The sequence below is a fragment of the Helobdella robusta genome (genome assembly GCF_000326865.2).
Source record: "Helobdella robusta unplaced genomic scaffold HELROscaffold_20, whole genome shotgun sequence".
Classification (NCBI taxonomy): domain Eukaryota; kingdom Metazoa; phylum Annelida; class Clitellata; order Rhynchobdellida; family Glossiphoniidae; genus Helobdella; species Helobdella robusta.
In genome coordinates this window covers 1,048,226-1,057,841 of record NW_008704084.1, presented here as the reverse complement: position 1 = coordinate 1,057,841, position 9,616 = coordinate 1,048,226, and positions in this window count along the sequence as shown.

Sequence of the window (9,616 nt, the reverse complement as noted above, 5' to 3'; positions counted from 1 at the left end):
TTATAGTGTTGCTAGAAGCTCTTACTTTCATCTACGTAGAATAAAAAAACTTTTGCCTTTTCTTGATGATCCTACTCTTCTCCTTCTTGTTACTTCGTTAGTCTTATCTAGGATTGATTATTGTAACTCGCTCTACTATGGTCTTCCTGACTCTATACTCTATCCTTTAAGTAAAGCTTTTAACTCTGCTGCTCGTCTAGTTGCTCGTGCCCCTTTCTTTTCTCATATATCTCCATATCTTGTTCTCTTGCACTGGCTACCTATAAAATATAGAATAATTTTTAAAATTTGCACGTTCATGTATAAGTCTCAATCTAAATTATTTCCTAAGTACTTATCAGATATATTAATTGAACCTAAACGCCCCGGTTTACGATCGTCTTCTTCTTCTCGCTTTTTCTTAACTCGTGTTAAACACTCTTTTGCCAAATCTGCTTTTGCTTTTTCTGGTCCTTTTCTCTGGAACTCTCTGCCTACTTCTCTAACTATTTCTCCATCGCTTGCGAAGTTCAGAGCGGATCTCAAGACCCATCTGTTTTCAAAATTCATTGAGGAGCGCTGTTGAACATCGCGGAAATAGCGCTTTATAAGCTAATTGATTGATTGATTAATTGATTGCACCATCGATATCATCACCATAATCAGTAAGCACAACTTTCACAATCATCATCATCACCTCCACCAGATTGATGAAATAATCCTTGATGATTTAATATCCCCGATTAACGGCGATGACGACAAAGATGATGATGATGATGATGCTCTCTGCAGTTATGATTATGATTGCAGGAAAGCCCACAGGTATTTATATATATATATATATATATATATATTTATAGATCAATTTATAAAGCGCAACTTTAAATAGAAATATTCTCAAAAGCGCTCTCAATTTTAAGCTACAAATTGAAAAGCAAAACAATTATGTCTGTATCAACATTAGTTCAATGAAAACAAATAAGTTTTAAGGTTTTTTTTTCATCATGGCGCGGCTTTTTTTAAGAGCAAAGGCAGACTGTTCCATACGGCAGGTCCAGCTACTGAGTTATCTCGCATTCCAAATTGAAGTTTTCTTGACGGAACAACCAGTAAATTTTGCTCATCTGATCTCAAACAAGCACCTGTTGACGTTTTTTTTTTTTAATTGAATTTACATGTTAGATATTCAGGCGCCAATTCAATTAACGACTTGAACATAATTAGACATATTTTAAACATTTTCCTTTTTTTGATCGGTAACCAGTAAAGGTCTTTCAAAATCGGCGTAACATGATCGAACTTTAATTTACCAGTTATTAACTTAGCAGCCCGATTCTGCACTGACTGAAACATGATGATTAATTTGTTTGGTAAATTGTAGAATAGACTGTTGCAATTGTCCAGCCGAGAACCAATAAATGCACGAACCAACATCTCTATCGTTTTACGATCAATGGCACATCGCATCTGATATAACCTTCGGAATTGTATTATGCTCGAGGTTCGCAACTTCTTGATGTGTTCATTCATTGACAGTTTGCTGTCGAATATACAACCCAGGTTTGATGCGACATCAATGAAAGGCATTATTTTTTCACCAGATGCGATGATTGATCTCGTCTCAAGCCTTGCCAATTGTTGCCACGTACCGATTGGAATCAACTAGGTTTTACACTGGTTCAATTTCAAACCGTTACTTGACTTCAACTGATAAATTTGCCATTCTCGTTTTAAAACAAACTTTGTTGACTCGTTATAATTATTTGATTGTCGTCAGCAAAAGCATGACAGACAAAACCGGAAGATTCAATCACTTCAGCTACATCCGCAGTGTATAAAAGAAACAGAATAGGCCCAAGTACCAAACCCTGCGAACAACAAACAAGGTATCAACAAAGTAGAGTAGAGGCACAGTATATAAATATTTGAGCATCTGGCCACATACACAACGTATCAATTCGAGCACCGAAGGTGATATAGGAATACCGAAAGAAGTTTTTTTGTTCTATCATGCATAAAATAAACAAAAATTTTGGTTTTGAACTTAAGAAACTTGAAAATGATTTACGATTAACCGTTAGAAAAATAAAAAAGCTAAATTGGAAATTAACTAACGCCGAACATGCTGTGATTTTCATCAATAATTGCATATATTCATATACAATTCATCATCTTCCTCATCATGATGGTCATCATGATAATGATGACAATTTTGATTGATAATCGACAACGATAATCACCTTGATGGCCATCATCATCGTTATCATCACCATCTTCATTATTATCATGATTAACAACATCATCGTCGTCATCATCATCATACTTTGCCATTCCATCTCGTCATCATCGTCTCTCCATCATCATGTTCAATTTGTAAGCATTAAAGCTGCTCCCAGCATTCTCTATATAACAATAAAATTCTAATTCCGCTGATGTCAATCTTTCCATTTTTCAGTATCTCCATGTGGTTGTCAGTATTTGTCGGTATGTTTGAGTGAGTATGTTGATATTTGTCTGAATATTTATTTTTTTAAGCGTTTGACTGTCTCTCAAATGATTGATCCGGGGTTAGGATTGTGTAAACGGCTTGAATGATTTTTTTCAACTCCTTATCTGATAGGAAAAATAAATTATCACTTCAGTGATCAGTGACGTTATCATTGCCGTGACTATCATTATCGTCATCATCACCATCATCGTCGTTAATCATCTCATGTCATCATCGTCGTCGTCAAAACATCATCAAATCATCATCGTCGTCATCCATCATCAAATCATCGTCCTCATCATCAGATCGTCATCGTCGTCATCCATTATCAGATCATCATCATCGTCGTCATCATCATCAGATCATCCTTGTTGCAATCCGGTCTACGAAGGAACCAGAGATTCGCCAGTTTAAGAGAGTCAGGCCTTCACAAGCACTTCCTCCAGGTTATTTCCCATTCAATGTCCCATTCATCATAACAAACTTCTCATCCCTTTATTGTTTTGTGTCTAGCTGAATCAATAAATGAAGCTATCTATTAATTTATTAATTTTTAGAAAAGAATTTGTATGTATTTGCTTATTTATTTACACATGCACGTGCGTGAATAGCATTTTAAGTAGGACATATGGTGGTGCAATGTTGTCAATGAAACATCTTGTCTTATCTTGTCTTCATAGTTGCATGAGATGTACCTGTAGGTTTGGAATGTTCTTCTTAGCTTCTCTTCTCAAAATAAAATGCTCTAGTTCAGAGCTAGCCAAAATTTTTCTATTTCTATATTTTTTTTCTCACTAAGCTTGGTTAATGAGTGTATGTAGATTTATTTTGTTAAATGTTTTTGCACTTTATGGCGTCACATAACCGGACAAGGATTTACGGTTTAAAAAATATGCTTACGTAATTTGAATTTAGCACCGTCGCTAGCACAATGAATACATTATTTCTATTATTTTTTCAAAATAAAATTTAAATGTTCACTGGAAGATATTGAAACTTCGGGTTTGTATTACTTGGAAACGATGAAATAAGAAAAAGTATTTATACAAACTAACAAGATGGCGTGGTCGAAAAAAGAAAACCACACGCACACAGAACGGAGAGCCAAGTTTAGTGAGGTCATTCAAGTACAAACGGGTCCTGGTGTAATCGAGAGTCCGGTTTGAGCAACATTTTTAATTTTAATGATAATACACAAATTATGGCGTAATGTAGGGCTCTTTTTTAAACATAATACAAGGCGAAGTTGCACTGGTTCATTATGGCACTGATAGGACTTTCCGGGTGAAACTTGTTATATGTTCATGGAAATATTTATAAGTTTTATAAGTTAAAAATTCTTAATGTTTACTAATACTAGTGCATATTGAAACAAATGAGCAAAATAATTTGAAACATTTGATGAGAAAAATATCAAAGTGGACACCTCTCAAAAATTCAACATTAGAAACATTCGTCGCATCCATTAGAGACTAACAGACATGTTTAGTGAGGATGAAACTATGAATTGATATTGATCTTTTTTCAGACAGGCCTTCAAAGATTTGCATGATTGTACTTCATTAGGTGGCAGCAAGATGTTTAGATTTTTGTGTGCGTGGGTCCGCAAGTGCACATACGCTCACGTGGACGTGCACACTCCAATGCCTGCCAACACGCTCAGACACAAATTCACACAAATGCACACACACACCAACACACACACACACACATCCACATTCAAAAGAGCACAAAATTACACGATAAGTACTGGTTGTAAGATGTGAAAAAAATACAAGCAAAAAGAAATAAAAATGTTAGCGAATAACAAAGTTTGCACCACGTAAGTTGAAATTTAAGACTAAAAATTAAAGCAAAAAAATAATGGACAAGATAATCAAGTGAATAAATAATTGACTTTCAAAGGAACCGTTCACAAATTTTCTATGAAATTAATGAAAACTTATGCAAACTTCGTGATCAAAATTTAAAAAAATGTAAGGAATAATACGAAGAAATAATAACAAATTGCGCTTTCCCGGAAATTTGAACGTTGTGAGTAATAAAAAATTATTCAAACGCCGGCCATGATTTTGTTTGTTCGTCAGTTAATTTGTTGAGTTACTCGCTCGCACATTCATACAATCATACAACATTTTATAACAGTTTTGGAGGGTTTTGAAGCCTTGCAAATAAATTGATATAAAAATTAAAATCTGAATTTATTTGATAATTAAAATTTTAGCGAAAACTTAGAAATATCCGAAACGTTCACCCTTGTTAATAACTAATGTTTAATTTGTTGGCATAAGGAATGAAGCAAAAGTTGTGCTGAATATAAAATTAGTTTCAACGGAAAAATATAAAGTACCATAGGTAATTTATTAAATTTTTAAACTCTTGCCTTTTCTTGACGATCCTACTCTTCTTCTTGTTACTTCGTTAGTCTTATCTAGGATTGATTATTGTAACTCGTTCTAATATGGTTTTCCTGATTCTACACTCTATCCTTTAAGTAAAGCTTTTAACTCCGCTGCTCGTCTAGTTGCTCGTGCCTCTATCTTTTCTCATATATCGCAATATCTTGTTCTCTTGCACTGGCTACCTATAAAATATAAAATAATTTTTAAAATTTGCACCTTTATGTATAAGTCTCAATCTAAGTTATTTCCTAAGTACTCAAGCCCCGGTTTACGAACGTCTTCTTGTTATCACTTCTTCTTAACTCGTGTTAAACACTCGTTTGCTAAATCTGTATTTGTTTTTCTGGCCCTTTTCTCTGGAACTCTCTACGTACTTTTCTGACTTCTCCATCACTTAACAAAGTTCAGAGCGGATCTCAAGACCCATCTGTTTGCAAAATTCATTAAGGAGCGCTGTTGAACATCGCGGATATGACGCTTTATAAAACTAATTGATTGATTGATTGATGTTTACAATCTGTAAACTAAAAAAAGCCGTGGTTAATTTACCGTTTGTTTTCAGAGCAAATAATTTTAAAAAGATGTAATTTTATTAGAACTTCCTGGCGGTAATGTTATGTCATTAAACACGCGCCGTTAAATGCACTTGTGTTTGTTTGCCTGAAAATTTGATTATGCATGCTTGAAAACTTGAAAATGTGTGTATAAATAAATGCTTATTTCAAACGACCAGTGAATGTGTGCATGAATTAATTTCTGCATGAACGAATGTTTGTACTTGTGAATTATTGTGTTATTTAATTTGTTTCGTTTGGTTTTCTATGATAGACTATTATTTCAATTTTTGATTAAAATAATTTTGTTGATGTTGAAAATTTTTCAAAGTGGCTTTCCAATGTTTATTTATATTCCCAAAAACAAACAACAATCACCATTTATATTCAACAGCTTAGAAGCAAGAGACTGAATATTTGAACTGCAGCTATTAACGCATTTGACGATAGTTGAGTTGCACCGAAGAGTGAGTTTCTATAGCCAAATAGGTGTGCCACTATTTATCCAAAGACGAAGACTAAATATTAAAAAATGTTAATTGTTAACAAAAATTATTTTTCGGAATGAAAAACAAGCTATTGAAAAACCAGTGGGCAATTCATGTTCATTCAACAATTCTTCATCGAGATGATATTCAATCAATTGTTCAAACTAAAATATTTCAACAGCTATGATGGTCAAAATAAATTTCTCGCTAATAATAACTAGCAATAATGTTCTTGAATACAACAAAAGATGTTTGGGCTTAAACTTATGTTGCAATATTTTGCTATTTGGCCTTAAAAAATGGCCTAAGCCGAATGTAAAATTTTGGCGAAATAGTAATATAGATAAAAGAAATGGGTCTTGACGAGGAATGCAGCACTAACATAACGAAGCAAGAGGGCAAACAGTGGAATAGATTTTTAAAGATTTCCAGTAAAAAAATGATTTTTCTCACAATTTTGGATTTTTTGAAAACATGAATCATATTTTCTGCATCGCGTGCAAAGCAAATTGAATAATTGAACAAATTAAACTGGTTTCTGAAGTTAGTGAAAGACAGAAATACAAAAGATACAACAGGAGTACAACAAAAATAACGTGTTGATGCGGTAAACTTGAGCGCAAAATCTGACCAAAAAAAATTAAGCAAAAATATAAATAAATCTACTGCACAAAAACATACACACACAAAATTTTGAGAACTTGCATGTTTACAAAAATTTATTTATCTCTGATGATGAATATTTTACCGACTTTCCAAAAAAACTCTTATAAGATTGTCAGTAAGCAAATACGACACCATTATTAACGTTAGAAAACATGGAAGAAAGTCAACCGAAAATATAAAAAGAAAAAAGAAGATGGCATGATGGATCATATCTAGTGCTCCTACCAGATAAATTTGCAGCACTTGCGACACAACTAACCAATGTAGAATGCAGCATGAGTTAACAAGGAGTTGTTGAAAGAACAACTCCTTGTGCGTGTAATTGCCTGTAAAATTCTCCTCTTTATATTAATAAATAGTAGTTTTGGTATAGTAAAAATTTAGATGTAATTTATTTTGTAGAATTTGAAAGAATCTATTTTGTATGTTTGTGTAAAGAGTTGCAACGGATCTGATCCTGCAAAAAACGTGCAATAGATGGCTCAAAATTGTCTGCCATCGAAGGATCAGTTGGAAAGACGAGCTCGATTTCTCTAATTAATTGCTTTCTAAAAAGTATTGCAATTGAAAAAATGCAGAAAATAAATAATTTGAAATAATTTTGTAAATTTCATGTTCTGAAAATTTTGATTTGTGATTATTTGCTTAGATTCATGTATTATAACGATTTCTTTTTTCTAATTTGTCACTAAATATTAAAAGAAAAACAATTTATATTCAGTCCGATACATACCGCAAATTTTGTACAATAACGTTGAAAAATTTTTCTTTAAAAAATCAAACTACATTGCAATTGACTGCAAATTTAAAGAGGCTTTTTTAAAGTTTGACATTTCTATCATTTATTCAGTAAATAAATAAATCAATCAATTTCTTGATTGACCAACAAACTAACCAATAAAACGATCAATCAATCAATCAGTCAACCAACCAACCAACTAAACGATCAATTGTTTGGTTGCCCATCTTTCAGCTTCGTGCCGTACATCTCGGTGCGTCAAACTTCAAAAATAATGAAAAAGTTAAAAATATTTCGTGTTTTCTTGTTACAAAAAATACTTAGCAAAACTTTCTACTGCGCAGGTTTTGTTATTGGTTCAGCATAAAAATATTCTACGTACCAATTTCCTCTTGTCAGAGCCTAAGCTTTAGAAAATCTGAATGGCTAGAATAACGTGGCGAGCCTTTTGAATATTGCTCATTAAAAATAGATTGAAGTTTGCCTGTTCAATGTGTTGAGGTCAAATTATCTATCTCCTCTGTGCTAAGTGCCGAGAAAATAAGTTGTCATCAGTTCGGTGTTGGGCCATTTACACATGAATGTCCAATTTTGTGCTTCGGCGGTGATTTGTGAGGTTGTTGGAAAGGATGCAATCTCATTTATTCTGTGTTTCACTTTGAGAAGCATATTCTTTGATTATGGGTACATTATAATTGTTTTTTGTTTATAAATTTTATCTAGATTTGTTATGAATGGCAGATTAAATTGATTGAAGGATGTTGAAAAATTAAAAATGATGGACTGGTTGTAACAAAGCAGAAATTTAAAAAATTAAAAATGGAAGTGAATATTTTACAATTGTTTGTTGTCTGTTTTCAAATGGGCAGAAAACCGATGTGATGATAAAACTTCCTTTTTTCGATGTGATGGTGAAACAAACACAACGGCTGACAAAAGGGTTTGTTTGTTTCAGAGAAACTCTCTTTGAGATGCAAGTTACATTCGACTAATAAGTGCATCATCCCATTTCAGTCGATCGTATTTTGTTTGTCTGTCAATAGTAAAAACATGTTTGTTTTCATTTTGTTGCCCGTGTATGTTTATATGATACATCGTGTTATTCATGTTTGTTGACAGAACCCAACTCAATTATATGAACATATTGCCTACTCAGCGATATACATACAAACTTGTTTCTTCAAAATTTTACTCACCTGTTGTTTGTGTAATATCACGCATATTTATGAGGCTTTTTTAAACGAATGTTGATATAAAAACTGTGAAACCGTAACAACTGTGCGGACTACACGGCGTCGAATTGAGCGTTCTAACAATAAGAGATGCGTAGTATAAAAATATTTTGTTGTTGATTGAGCGATCGTTTGATCGATTTAATTATGATTTTCTTGAAGTTTGATAACGTACAAATGAAAAAACACTGCATCACTTTTTATTGCTAAAAATTTGCGGTCTAAATATATTATTAAAATAATTGGCGATATTTTTTGTTATCACTCAATTTTAGCAAATTTGGCATTGAAAACCAGGTCTTAAGCAAAGTTTAACTTTATTTTATGATTGCAGGAAGTGGCTGAAATAGTTTTCAGTCAGAATTTTCACAAATTTATAAGGGAATTTCGTATAACTCTGAAAAATTGTCCATTGCTAGGAGCTTCAGTCTCAAAAACTCCCTTGCATCACATGAACACAAAAAGCCAAACAATAACAAGATTATTGGGATAGGGTTAATATAGCCGGGAAGAGGATAGGAAAGATCAATCCGACATGTCCGTTGTTTCCTTGTTTAGAGTTACTAATTGATCCAACATATTGATTATCATTTGCCTCAAAAATGTATTAGCGGTTGGTTGTGGTGAGAGTGAGTTTGTGGATGATGAAAATGAGTGTTGGTACTTGGATGACGACGACGAAAACGATGATGATAGTGGAGACGATGATGATGATTAAGATGACCATAATGATGATAGTGTAACACTAAGAAAAAGATAAAAGTTAAGAGTACTACTTTAGTAACAATAATACAGAATAGGTTACAGTATATAATGATGAGATTTTGATGGGGCAGATGACTGTTTAAATAAAAGATAAACATGAGATTTAATAATTAACCCCATTGTTGCAAATAAGGATATACTTTGAATGATCATTGTAGTTTTGCTGAGAAGCAAGGAACAAATAGTTGCAAATAGTTAAACTTTTTCCTGAAATGACGAAGATGATGATGATGAGGAGGATCATATTTAGGTGAAGTTGATGATGATGAAGATGATGTAAATGTTATGATGAAGATGAAGATG